Here is a 13,904-nt window from a genome sequence, read left to right as displayed (position 1 = left end):
GGAAGCACATTATGGAATGGGTATTAATACAGTGGGACCCCACATTTCTAGAGCTCATTAATTTGAATGGCTCAGAGAGTTGAACGTCAGCCTGTTGGTACCTCTGCTGTGCCTGCTGCTCCTGCTGCTCTGTGGGGCTTTTGTGTTTCCTGCCCTCGCTTCAGTTATTGTTTCTTCTGTTTTGTCTTCTCCTGAAACACTCATTGGCCATGAAAAATCTTCAGTACTCAACTTAAAGGCTGTGTCCTGGCACACACAGGAGCCACAGGATGAACTTTGGCAAGAGCGTCCCCAGGTTTTGCTGTTAATGAGGTTCCTCTGCTGCTGGGTGCGTCACACGAGGAGAGGCTGGAGCCCAGAGAGGCACATCCCTTCCTGATGCGAGCAGCCAACGAGCTGCTTTAGGTGTTGACTTTGAGGTTACCAACAGCCTCATTTGTTGTGTGTTCACAGGGCCAAGTTTCTTCCTTTGCAGTAAGATAACCTTAAACACATTATTTTTGAACTACTCCTCTAAAACCAGTTGTAATGGTAAAATAATGTAATAATTAGAGTAGATATGCTCTAGTGTATTCTGAAGTAAAATATTACTATGAAATGCTGGCAGAAATGTAAAATCCACATTTTTGAGGTATTATTTTAAAAATTCATATAGCTTCTGAGGCTTTTTACCTCCCTCAAAAAATAATTTAGATGGCAAACAAAACAAGAGCTAGAGGTGACTGTTAAAGATATGACTTTTCAATTCTCTGTTAGGAATTTTGTGGTTTACAAACAGCTGAGAATGTCTTCTGCTTTTCTTTTGAGGCTGTAAACACTCTGAATTAGCAAGTAAAAAACTTAGTGGTCCCCTGTTCAGTAATCCAGATCCGTAAGAATTGGCACAGAGTTATAGAATCAACATTTAAAAAACTTAAACTTTGAAAGACTTCTTTTTAACAATCTGACTATATTGCTTTATGTGCCTCTAAACAGTTTTAATAGCTGTGGAAATAGACCTTTCAGTGTCACAATGTCTTTAAATACTGCAGGTTACGTCATCTGGCACATTACGTGAAGGTGTAGATAACATTAAACACACGAGCTTTGTAATGACTGTACAAATATGTACAAATGATACAACTTGAGATCACACAGAAATTATATGTATAAGCATTAGCTAGATGTTATCTCTACTCTAAAAATTACCCTAAATCTGGTCAAATAGTTATTCACCAGAAGTACAATAAATAACTGCTGGGTTTATCTGTTACAAAGATCTCTTCTGAGGTCATCTGTGCAGATGTCTGTTCTTTTTCTTGTAATTTGATGACTGCATCTCCATAGGCAGGTCCTGGGAAGTCTTCAGTGCCCTTCTGACAGGTGCTGAGGAACTGCAGGATTAGTGGAGCTTCAGTAAATTGAAATATTGGTGATATTGCTAAATTCACTCATCCCCTAAACAAAAAGAAATTACAAAGCTAAAAAGTATGCCTCTAGATCAGTTTAATGCTGGATTCTTTCACATAATTTTATTTCTTTCTTCAATTCTTCATCCAAATGATGCTGATAGTAGCAAAATTAGACTAAATAGATCTAGGTGTCCACATGCTAGGCAGGCATATCCTTATATGATTTTTATAATTTTAATTAAACTGCTGAAAGAAATTTGTGTATTTGACCAGGTCATGGAGTGAAGTTCAGCAAGTATCTGAGTTCTGGTTTGTCAGCATCCAAGGTTCTATGTTAAGTGCCACCCAGTTCTTGGATTATTGAGCCAGTCTGCTCTAAAAAAGTGGTGTGAAAGACATAGAAGCCCAAAAGGACATTTTGATTTCAGTAGCAGTTGCCTATCAGAAATGTGAAGTCCAATCTTTACAATTCAGTGCTCCGAGCTGATTTCTTTTTCTGCTCAAAGAAACTGAGGCTCAGTAACTTCAATTTCTCTTCTTTAGCTTTCAGTTCAAGTCTAAATAAAACCCAAAAAGTGATCTCTTTGGACTTATTCCATGCTACTGACCTCATGTCCATCTGTTCACATACCCTCTCTCAGCATGGTCACCTCCCTGTGACAGTTTTCCCTCTTGTGTTTGAGCTGGTGCAGTGAAGAGAGGTCATTTTTCCTCTTGAGTTACCCTACAAGTGGGGGACATGGTCTATCCACTCCCTTCAACTACAGAACAAGACTTTTCTTCAAACACCATCTTAGTTTTTTTCTTTACAGTTATTTCTACTTTCCCCCCTTCCTTTCTCTGGTGTGTCTGTGAGATTGTGTCTTCTAAATACAATATAAAACAGAACGTGTTGTAATATTGTAGAGAGCTGCTGCTTGAATGAGGTGCTTCCCAAGGAGTAACAATATTTGTTGAGCAGATGTTATTTCATTCTAAATAATGGAAACCATTTGGTGTCCTTCAAAATCATCATGAGGGCAGTAGACGGGAATAAAGAAAAATTCAGCAGAGACATAACAGCTGGAGTATTTCTTCCCCTCTCCCTCCATCCCCTGAATAGTAGCTATTGCAGATGTTTTAGAATGGCTGAGGTGCTGTTCAGGAGAAAATCTCCACAGCTTTCTGCACCATGTGAAGCCATGCAACTGGCTCCTGCACCCTGCTGAGCTATTCAGTAGAAAGCTCAGCTGGGTCATGGAGTTCCTGCCAAGGGGCCAGAGGGCAATTCCTGTAGAGAGCATCAAAATCAGGGCAGGAAACTCTACTCCCTGCGCTCCTCTGAGCCTAATGCAAAATATCCCACAATGGGCAATTTTGTTTTTGTAAGACAGAAATGCTTCTCCATGCCAGGAGATCATCAGTTAGGTAATTTAGCAGGTATGGTTACACTTAGTTTACCAAGCTTATTAAAAACTTTAAAAAAAGGGGGTTTTTCTGCTATGGATCAGAGGAAAGGCAATTTGAATTACTTTTACTTTAAGAAGCTTTCAAAATACTTAACACTGCAGAGCTGATTGGCAGCTTTCTGCCAGCCAGACACTTGCATGCTTTCCTGCACAGGTATTTGTGAAATCTGGAACTGTTGGACTGTTTGCCTAAGACATACTCCAAGGCTGTGTGGTTGTGTCTAGCTCTGTCTGATGGAGAGGGATCAGAAGGTTCTGTAAAATAAACAGCCTGGTAGCTGGAGTGATTTATGTCAGGAGTCCCATTAAGATAGGTTGGATCTGGTTACCCTCAGTGTCCATACACCAGCTGAATTTGCAAAGATTTACTTGGTTGCCTGCACTAAGCATTTACAAACCAACTTTACACCTAGTGTCTTCTGTTCAGGAGTCTGACATATGTGAATGTAAAGGAGTCATAATAAAAATTTGTAAAACCAGCTTTGTATGGGGACCTTTTGGTTCTCCTGCAGCTCAGCAGTCTGAAGAATCTTGAGGCTATAATGAAGTGCATTAATTTTATCAGTGTCTTTTATGTTACAGGGCAGTACTGAAATAACACATATTTTCACATCCCTAACTACAGGATCACAAAATATCTCTTCAATTAAGAAGTGGTAGAGCAGCTATAATGTAAGAAATATCAATCTTTAGGAGATAGTGTCAGAAGAAATGGCTGCTTTATTAGCAAAAGTTTGATGATACTACAGCCACTGAAGTAGAATATTCATGTACTTTAGATCTATTCTTAATTAATTCTTGAATACTTGACAGGCTTTTTCATTTAAAATTCTGTTTTCCCTCTTTGAATATCAGTCCTTGTTTGTGCCTTGGTACTTAATTTTTTTTACAGTTCAGCCTAACCTTTCTTTTTGAGACTTTTTCTTTTTTTGAATGAATACTTTATATCATCAGACTCTCACACACAAGTTCCAGTGTGGTTTGAAAGTAAAATAAGAAACTGATGTTGCTTTACAGCAGAGAGCAGCACTTCTGACACAGTGAGCTTCATTGCATCAAACTAGAGTCCAGGTTATTTTCATATTAGGTAAAAACCTTTAAGCCTGGACAAGTGAGATTATTCTAAAAAGTTAGTCTTATGATAATCTGAGAATACTGTTTCCAAGTGATGGTGGAAGAACCAGTTTACCTAAGACCTAACACAACCTTTTTTTGATGGCTGAAGAAATGGAAGTTCTTTTTGGTTAATTTTCCTGCGGGATAGATGAGATATGGTCAGACCCTCTGGAAGCCTCATGGACTGGAGCTGTTGTGTGATGACTTTGGTAGCACGTGCTTGGTGTGAGCCAGGGGTGCTGCATGGGCCCTTCTGCCCAGCATCAGTTTGGGGGATGGGCTGTTCTGCTGTGCAAGGACTGTGGGCCACAAACCCAGCCCTTGGCATTTCCACTGCTTGTGGAACAACTTGTTCTGGTTGGGAAAAAAATGTATTTTGAGCAAAGAACGTCCATTCAAAAACTATGGAAGACCTGGGCTGGATGTTCTTCCTAAACACAGTTTCTTTTCTGTCTTGTGTCTCTGTCCAGGTGTGCTTCCATGGATTCCTTGTATTCCTTGGGGAAGGTGTCCTTCACTGTAGATTCTGGGATCCCAGTGCAAAGTGGCGGCAGCTGAGGGTGGGGCATTTGCACTGCTGAGCCCAAACCCCTAATTTAGGGGCTGAATTAGGTTGTCTTTTGCTCCCATAGATCAGTATCAACAGAGATAGGCATCTCTGCAGTGGGAACTGGAGCAGCTAATTCAACTCCTTATCCAAATTCCTCTCTGGAGGGTCCTCTCTCTTCCTACAGCTCCCTCGGGAAGGTGAGGAGGCTCAGTCACATCCCAACTTTGTGCCTACACCAGAAAACCTTTGGTGGCATGGCCCCAGGTTAAGTTCTTTGTGATCATTTAAAATAGAAGTGATTGACTTGGAACCCTAAAAGGTGACTATTTGATTTCCTGTTTTGTTATTCCAAAGACAGGGAAATTTCCCTAATACTTTTTACTGAGTCTCCCATCTTGTTGTTTATAGCTTTTGCTGTCATTTTCATTAACAGCAAATTGTTCAATATAATGCTAAACTGAGCTATATCAGATCAGCTAGAAATCTTTGTAGGCTCTCAAAGCATGGGCATTACATATTCAAAACAGGACCTAATGTTTCAGAGATTCATATTCTACTATAATTATATGGTTCAATGCAAGTGATTATATCTCTTCTTCAGTATCGGACTGAAAAGTTTTGGTTTGCTGGCTTCCTCATAATTTACTGCCGAGGCATAATAGGCCAGTCTTGCGGAAAAAAAGATGATAAATGACGCTGGCAAGGATTCATAGATTTATTAAATTTCTATCAAACAGTGCAACAAAAAAAATCTGCTTAAGTTAGAAATGGGCTCAAATTTTTTAATCAAAATTCATGAGTCCTGATGCTTGGTTCAGTAGGTCCAAGGAAGGCTTGAATTGAGGACTGATTAAAGAAAATAAAAGGCTTATTTGAAGTAATTTTTCAATGACGGCTTTTAATTGGATGTTAAATCAAATTCTTATCTGCTTTTCTGCAGATAGCACATTATATAAAATACAGTTAGTGGCACTACCACTGTAACTGATACACTGAATAACAATTGACTTCTTACTTTACACCAAGAGGATAGAAGGACTGCAGTTGTCAACCTGTCAGAAATTAACTATGTAAATTAATGCTTAAGTATATGAATATGAATATGATTTACAAGAGGCTCTGAGTGCTGTCAGTAAAAGTACAGATTTCTTTCCCCTCCAAGGTTAACAATTACTCTCTGACCTTTACAAATTTGGGCTATATTTTTTCTTTTATAACTGATACGATGTTCCAGAGCTCTCAATAATGCCAAAATAATCTGAAGTAATCTGTCATTACCAAAAGAAGTATTGTAGTAACACCTATTATATTTCATGTGTATAAGGCAATACATTGCTGAAGATAATAGACTTATTATTTAGTTTGATGGTTACAGTAACTGAAATTTGTTGCTTGCTTTCTTTGCAGAGTGGTAGGGAAGCACTCTTTATTATGAGGATGTATTCCTAATAGGCTGTCAATTAATTCTGTAATGTTTTACTGCTGAGAGTAACATCTGATTTCTTTGGCTTAGGAAAAATATCCCTCTATCTCACCTAGACTAACCAGGACCCATAAAGAAAAGTAGAATATGCTGTAGAATTTATGCAGTCTAGAGTGTGGGAGAAAGAGGAAAACCATCAAGGATTAAGCCTCAATTTTACACTTAGTTTTTCTTCAGTCGGAGAAATGCATATGTGTGGGTTTTCTCTGCTGGAGTTTGCATCGTGTTCAGTATAATCACTGTGCTGAACATTATGATTATTTGTACCACTGGAATTCACATCTCGTTCTTATGTATTCCCCTGCCTCTTCCTCTACAGAAGTGTTCCCACAGGAAATAAAGTTCCATATTAGGAGATCCTCCATTAGATTTTGTTTTGTTTAATTCAGAGAAACTGTCCTGCAAACCCATATCCAAAGCTTCTCTGAACAATTAAACTTTACCATGTATAACAGCATTTTTCCACAAAGAGGCAGTATCGAACACAAGGCAAGTGTGTCTGAATTACAGGATCCCCAAACCCAGCATGGAAAACTAGACTCTCCTCATGGTTTCCATGTGGTTTCTCATGTTCCCCCCATCTCAGATATCCAGCACATTGGGATCCCAGATCTCTGGGCTTGGAACAAGAGCCCTAAGAAAGGAAAGCACGCTGTAAAATTGCTGCATGCTAAAATGAGGTTAAGTAATTGCAACTTCTCCCAGTGCCTCATAAAACAGAGCCCCTGAGTGGAGACAAACCATCTTCAAAAGATTCTGAAATTTGGTTCAGATAATCATCAAAAAATGCAGCTTTTTGAAAGCTTTGAAGTCCCTTATTAGTCATGCCCCAGAGCACATGGAGCTTCACTGGCTCGTGGGCTCCTGTAGGTGCCTCGCACATGGCGTTGAGGAGCTGATCTCCTGCCTGGCCTGGCAGTAATGGCACAGCCACCGTGCCCTGGGCAGATCCGTGTGGCTCTGCCAGTGCTGGATGTGAGAGAAGAATCCAGCTGGTTTCCATCAGGGATGACCAGGATGGCTCTGCCTGCTCCCTGTCAGCCCCAGCCCGCAAGGGACTGCTCGGAGGAGCAGGTGGGAAGGTCCTCCCTGAGCAGGGACACTGCTCACGTTTGGGGGTCCCTGACTTCATGACTGGGCAGCCACCTGGTTCCCTCCCCAGTGCTGTGCTGAGCCTGGGCTTCACTGCTGCCCAAAGTGAGAGGTTTGCCATAAAAGTAGCTTGCATTTGGTTTTAAGTGTTCTCCTCATATGTCTTCCTGTATCATGGAAATGCCATTTAATGTTTGTGTTCACTAACTAGGAAGTGTGAGCTTTATTTTTGGGATGAATTCTTACCATTTTACTACTTGCAAGGTGTCAGCATCATAACGAATTATAGGGATGCCCTATTTTGTTGTATGTGGATGAAATTTGGGCTCCCTGTAGCACTTCTGGCACATTTCCCATGTTCTACTTTAAATTCCGGGCTGTTTCTCAACTGGTGGAAATTAAGTTGTGCTGGCTTAAACTGCACAGAACTCTGACACCTTAGTGGGAGCAGGCCTGAGTTTGCATAATTGGAAGGGGGCCTTGGTCATTGTCCCTGTAAAATAACATAAACATGTGGGTTTGTGAGTCAAGTTACTTGTGGGAGGTAAATGAGTATCAGAGAAGAATCTTTCAAGGTACAGAGGTGGATATAATTTTTCACTTAATCTTTATGGTAACAAAATTCCTGTTCTGGCCAAATCTGTATTATTTAGTAAATACCCAAATAAATACTGGCAGCAGTTCATGGGGATTTTTTCTTCTAACAGCCTGGAAGACAAATAGTATGTTGCTCAACCAGATATGGTTCTAATTATAGCGTTTGCATTATACTGTTTTAATTGTCCTCTTAAATGCAGTTTTTGACACCCTGCCAAGAACTTCTCAATGATTTCTTCATTGAATAGAGGACTTTTAGTCATCCACTACATTTCTTAAGACCATAATTTTCAACAGCATTAAAATCCACTTTTTCTTCCTTGCCTTGTGCTGCAGTGAATATCATTCATCTCAAGAACAATTGTCCTGTCACACGTTTACCTGGGAAGCACAGTCTCCTTTTTTTTCATTAATTCACAGAAGGTAGTTCAGGGAATGGGTAACTCTGCCATCTTGCTTGGCTGACATTGGGGAGGTGCTGAAGAGTTAGCTTTTTGGTCCTGAAGTAATAAGGATTTAATAAATAGGAATATGATGAGATTCATTTGTTTCCATAGTTTTCATACTGTGCATTTTTAATTATATTTCTTTGTATGCAGAAGTTATAGAAAACATTATTTACTTCTGTTTTATTTTAAAAAACTGCTTTAGGGTGACAGTATTTTAAATTCTCCAGGAGAATCTGAGTAGAAACTATTTCACCAGTTATTTTACCTCTGTGGTTGCTTTGTAGTCCATGTTTTTTGCACAGAAAATTACACACTATGGGGTAAATTTTAAGTGTGGTTATAAATTGACAGAGGAGACTGCTGCTGCAAATAATAAGAATGAATTTAAGAGGTAACTCAGTAGTTCAGAGCAGGGGGCAAGGCTGTAGCATTAGGAAGAGGCATTTAAGGTCATTCAGAAGCAGTCAACCTTCGTCAGTCCCAGAGACTTTTGTTCTGTGTTTTTCTTTCCTCTCAAAATATATTTAGGAAGTAGGGGCAGCATGGCAGTGTTCTTCCCATTACATCTGCATCAGCCCAGAGGTTCTCCCCTAAGCAGAAGAGGCTGTTGAGTTAGGGCTTTGTGGGGAGCTCCACAGAACACTGGATTTTATCTTTTCATACAAATTGATTAACGCCTTTGCTGAAGTTTCAATTATTATTTTTCTGCTCACGTCCTCAAAGCCCAAACATTTGCAAGATGAAAAAATGTGTGTTAGTCCCCTCTCCAATCAAGCACTTGACATAAAAGTTTAACTTGGAGTATTCCAGCTGTTGAATTGAAGTCAAGTGAACTATTTTTTTGTTAAAAGTCTACAAGTACTTGCCAAATCAAGGTCCTAATGTAGAATTCATATTTGTTGGAAAGAGCACTCAAGCCTGTATTTAAATACCTTCCTAAATCAATACCTTGTTCCCAAATAATGTATTTTCTAACAGATAAGCCCTAACACATTCTAGTGGCCATTCTGATTAGGGAAGAGCTCAGCTAATCAGGTCTGCAGCAGAAGGTAGCAAGTATCCTAAAGCTGGTCCCACTGCTCATTTTTTAATGATGTTTATAATGTTTCAGAGATATTTCAGTGTAAAAATGTACATTATAAAGTTATGGTCGACATTTTTACTAATGTGTTCCTTTTTATCACCACTTCAATCACTTTATTGCATGCTCTCCAGGAAAGCACACACAGCCAATATTCATCTGCAGATGGATGCAGTCCAGCCCATTTAAATAAAAGACATTCATTTATTAGGAATATTTGGATTTTTAGGTAAAACTTTCTCCCTGGTATGTAGAATATTTTCCTGTTAGCAATAAGTATCTGACTGTTTTTAAAATATTAACTGTACTAAAATTAACAGGCAAATTTGGCTATTACAAACAGTTGCTGCAGTGCCTCTTACTGTCTGTTGTTGTTTGATAACAGAAGTACTCTGCAGTGATATTGTAAAGTGTTTGCACACACACACATCTCCAGCTGGATTGTTGCAGCAATGAACAATTAATTGGAATTTGATCACTGAAATTTATTAATTGTAGCCTAATTTGCCACTAGTGAAAGCTGACAGAGATGTGTGAGATCAGCATAGTTGTGGCAGTTTATGCCAACAGAGGATTTGACCCATTATCTTTTCTTGTTAAAGCTTTATTTCTTTTGAAGTAGTTGTATCCTTTGTCCACAGTTAATTATGATATTAAATTGCAGGGGAATGTTTCCATTTTCTCCAGCTGCCTAATCTGAGCCTTTGGTCTGACACATCAGATTAGTTGAGATTTAAACCAATGACCTCCTGGCTCTGGATAATGTCATGTTGGTTCCTATACAAAATAACAGGGCTGTCCCTGTTCAGGTTACACTAAATCACAAGCCGATGAGAGGTGACGGGTTCTGCAGCAGCTCTGAATCACATGTTGTTTGATTTCTGCTTCTCTGGGCCAGATTCCTCCAGATAAAAGGTACAGGAGGTCATGCCCTGTCCAGAAACACCATGCCAAGATCACTGCAATATTACAGTAGTATATTTTTGTTTTGACAAGCGAAACAGCAACATTTTTATAAATGAAAACAATTGGAAAACAGCACCAACCCAAACAATACTTTTGTGTGCATTCTCTCTTTCATTTATAAATTAAATGGTATAAAGTGGTGAGATGTTTCATAAAAAGTCTTTTAGTCTTAGTTTTTCTCCAGGCCGTAGGATAGCCAGAAGGTGCTGTAAATATATTCTGAAGACAGTAGCCAGTCAGAAGTACTTATGTGCCAATTTGCAGCTGTGGCATGCTCAGAAGTCAGCATCTAAGACAGCAGTTGGCACAGATCAAGTGGGAAGTCTAAATGTCAGTGCGTGGTAAGTGTCTAAATCTCAATCTCTCAAGTTGTTAGATTGTTTATCTGAGTGGTTGCCCCTTGAAGTGGACAGAAATGTCAGGAGAAAACTGTTCAAAGAGATGCTGCACCATTGAGCTGTTGGAGAACAGCATTGTTGAGTCTTGACAGTGGCTGTAAAATTGCCATAAGCATTTTCAAATATGTTTTTTAGTATTTAGCTAAAAATATTTTAATTTTTAGCTTTCTAATGAATCCTAAAAATGTTATATTTTTTAAATTATGTGCAATCATCTGCACACAGCAGAGAGGTGTGCACAGCTCTTCTCTGAGCTGTGCCTAGAGACCTGACTGCAGCCAGCTTTGGTGAAATCCATGTCATTCCAGGATGTGAACACAAGCAAGGTTAGACACAGCAGGCTTTGCCAATATTGGAATCACCTCTTTGCCAAAACATATTCTATGCTGCCTCCAGAAGAGCTTTGTCAGAAGACATGGCCAGTGGATTACATCCCATTTTCATCAAACCCTGGACTAATCTGTGGTTTTGAGTGTTCCCTTAGTGCAGGGTCCACAAAACTCAGTATGTAAATAGTTTTAGGTAAGTGTGAGACTTTAAGTCTGGACTAATACAGCAGAATTACTCACTCACTGTTTCTGTTACCTTCTTACTGGGTTGTGCACACAGCATGGATGTGCTGAATGATAGAAATCTCTCTAGACTATTCCTAAAACCTTGACTTCCAGACAGGAAAATATCAAGGAGATATGTTCCATGTCAGAGATAAAATGATTTTTCTGTCCTTGTTAAACCTCCTAATCTGACTACGAGGTACTATTCAGTATTTTCAGTGTGCTCAGGTTCAAAGCCCATAAAGGTCATATTTCCTTAGGAGTACAGAGAGCAATTAGGGCAACAAGTTTTATTTCATTTGATAAAAGTTCACATACTTTAACAGTTAAGTAATAATTACAGTAATTCGTGCATTAGTCATCTAAAATATTAATTCATTTGGCACAGTCCTAGCGTGCACTGTCATAACAGTGCCTGACAGGACTAGATGAAATCCTGTAGTTACCTTTTTAAATACCGAAGAATTTCTTCATTGTTGTGATAAAATACAGATGTGCCTTCAAATGAAACTTGCATGGTGAGCAGAAATAGAATATATAATTAGAACAAAGAGGGCTTAAATCAAATTAATCTTTATCTGACAGGAACATTTACATTTACATCACTGACTGCAAAGTCATAGCCAAAATTGAAATTAGAAACAGATAATTATGATAAGAGAGGACACTTACACTGACTTTTCTCATGCATAATTGGAAAGCACACAAAATGCACTGCTTGTTATAATTAGAATTAGTGTTAAAAATACACCACTTTTGATGAATGCTGGTTTGCTGCAATAAAAAGTCGCTTAAATACTTGTCTGGTAAAAGCACAAGTTGATTCTGATTAGAAGACCATAAAGAGGGAAGATGGTTTACTATCTTTTCAAAAACAAATGTAATAGAAACAGACTTGGCAACACTAATTCTAGTGTGCTGCAGATCTTTGAATGTGCAGATTTTTTTGATGCAAGGCCTAAGTCCTGCTCCTGAAGTCCTAGGGAAGATAATATGTTTTATGAGGTTGCTGCAAGAAAAACAAAAACAAAAACAAACTTAGCTTGAAGCTTTGGAGTGTGTCAGTATCAGAACGAAAATCAACACTGAAAATTGTAATTCAGTGGTGTTCAGCTATACCCTTGCTCTACAGATCACTTATCCTTTTATGAATGGTTGCAGATTGGAAGGCTGGATTGGTTCTCAGGTGCTGTAAATCCAATACAACTCACTTGACATTGTCAAATGTGACTAATTTAGCAGGGAGCTGAGGATCAGAGCCTGTGTATATATAATACTGTGGGTAGACACATTTATGGTATTTGGAAACGGCACTGTAATTGCCCCCAGCTGTAAAAAAAAATCCAGATGTTTAATTTTTTTAGATTTCAGAAGAAGTATAGCTGGAGCTCTAATGATGTTTGTCTGCTTAACACCTCCCTGGCACAAGGGAAGCTGTTCCCATGGCATTAAGGATGGTGGGAAGAGCTGGGATGTGAAGTTCAGCCTTTGGTGGATTCTCACTGGCTGTGAGCAGTTCCTCCTTCAGCTTTCACTTGCCACTTTTATTAATGAAACAGATCCAGAGGGTCTCTGGGAATTCACCACCGCAATAGTTTAGCATGCTGTCAGAAAGTAGCTTGTCAGATGGCTCTATTGTACTGGGATGTGATTTTTAGTAACATGCAGGATTAGGGAAGCGATTCATGTATTGTGCACTGTTGAAAAGAAAGGTAATTTGAGGTAGCAGAAAGGATTTTCAATGCCAAAACAATAATGATAATTCATCCTGTGGTAAGGAATTGTTATGACACGTTTTCTATTATTAATTTGGTTAGAGGGTCTAGGTTAAATGACTGCAGTCGATTAAAAGATATATAGATAGAAAAGCTTTATGTATTTATTACCTGCTTAAAGAAAAGGGAATTTATCTGAGTAAATTACAACATGGAAGAGTGCACAACTGTGATTTAATGAGCTGCCTTTACATGAACATCTGGAATTACTATTATTGTAATGATTATTATTTTACATTAAAGCAAAATAGTGACAAATATGAATGAGAAGGGAGTTTTTATGTTAGCTGTAACGAAAATAACCATTGTGGATAAAACAAATGTAAACTGTAGCATTTCTATGGGCCCTGTGCTGCCGTAACTGCTGTAAATTAGTGCTTTTTCTCCTGGGGAGTGTCCCACTTAAATCAGGGAGTGCAAAGACACTTGGTGCAGAGTTTGTACAATATAGTCCCTAAATGATAAATATGAGCTGTGGTAATTTTTGAAGCACACTTTGCTGAAGGAAATAATCTAGCAACTAGGAATTTCATTCAGTTGATGCCATAAGATGGTTTGTTGGAGATCAGCTCAAAGTATACACAGTGGTATTAGCTCACTGAGTCTGGCTTTTGTCAGGCACAGTGAAGCATAGTCCAGGCACTGTTCTTCTGTGTAAAACCAAAATTTACTCTTGCATACATATTATTTGTCTGAAGCCTAAAAATGGCCACATGCAAATTTATACAGCTACATAAAGGAGGGCTGTTCTTTCAGTTCTCATTTCCCTACATTTTCTCCCAAAACAGAACTTCACTGTAGCTATAAAACCTGAGTTAAAGCCTAGGTATACTTGCTTGTGAAACTAATCAGCTAATTTTCAATGTGTTTTATTGTTGCACTGAATGGAGATTTAGAGTGATTCTCAAGTCTTTAGTGTAGAACAGAACAGCAGAGACAACAGCATAATTCTGATGAAACAGTCATCTTGCAGTTTCCTAAAGTATGAGCCTGGTTACAGATAA

General features: G+C 38.8%; 1 protein-coding gene across 2 annotated transcripts in view; it reads left to right on the top strand.

Annotated features, from left to right (window-relative positions):
• The window catches only part of AFF2 (AF4/FMR2 family member 2), a 333,484-nt gene that overhangs the window by 136,851 nt on the left and 182,729 nt on the right, over positions 1–13,904 (top strand). The window lies entirely within an intron of this gene.

The sequence above is a fragment of the Pyrgilauda ruficollis genome, unplaced genomic scaffold, assembly GCF_017590135.1.
Source record: "Pyrgilauda ruficollis isolate IOZ18807 unplaced genomic scaffold, ASM1759013v1 scaffold7, whole genome shotgun sequence".
Lineage (NCBI taxonomy): Eukaryota > Metazoa > Chordata > Aves > Passeriformes > Passeridae > Pyrgilauda > Pyrgilauda ruficollis.
Note: the sequence above shows the minus strand (reverse complement) of the source record. Positions and strands in the feature narration are given on the sequence as shown.